Raw genomic sequence first — 423 nt, forward strand, 5'->3', positions numbered from 1 at the left:
GATAGGTCATTAGGGTTACCACACATAGAAAACAATGTCTAAAGAGGATTAAAGAGGCTTGGATCCCTGCTATGACTAACAATGATCAGGGCAATAAACAGGAAATAGCTACTCCTCAGCCATGAGCAAGTTCAAAATCATTGGACTAAGCCTTCTGATGGTGCTCAGCCATTTAGCATGGGCCCTGGAGATAGGTCATAGGTTCATTCCCTGTCAGGACACGAGCCTGGGTTGTGGGCTCCATCCCTAGTGGGCAGAGTGCAAGTGGCACAAAACCGATGATTGCCTCTCATCATCGATGTTTCTATCTCCCTTTCCCTTCTTCTATGAAATCAATAAAAATTTATTAAAAAACAACAGAATTTCTGCTGTTACCACATATATTCAACACTATGATGGATTTCTAGTCAATGCAATTAGACA

The sequence above is a fragment of the Myotis davidii genome, unplaced genomic scaffold (assembly GCF_000327345.1).
Source record: "Myotis davidii unplaced genomic scaffold, ASM32734v1 scaffold392, whole genome shotgun sequence".
In the NCBI taxonomy this organism is placed as follows: domain Eukaryota; kingdom Metazoa; phylum Chordata; class Mammalia; order Chiroptera; family Vespertilionidae; genus Myotis; species Myotis davidii.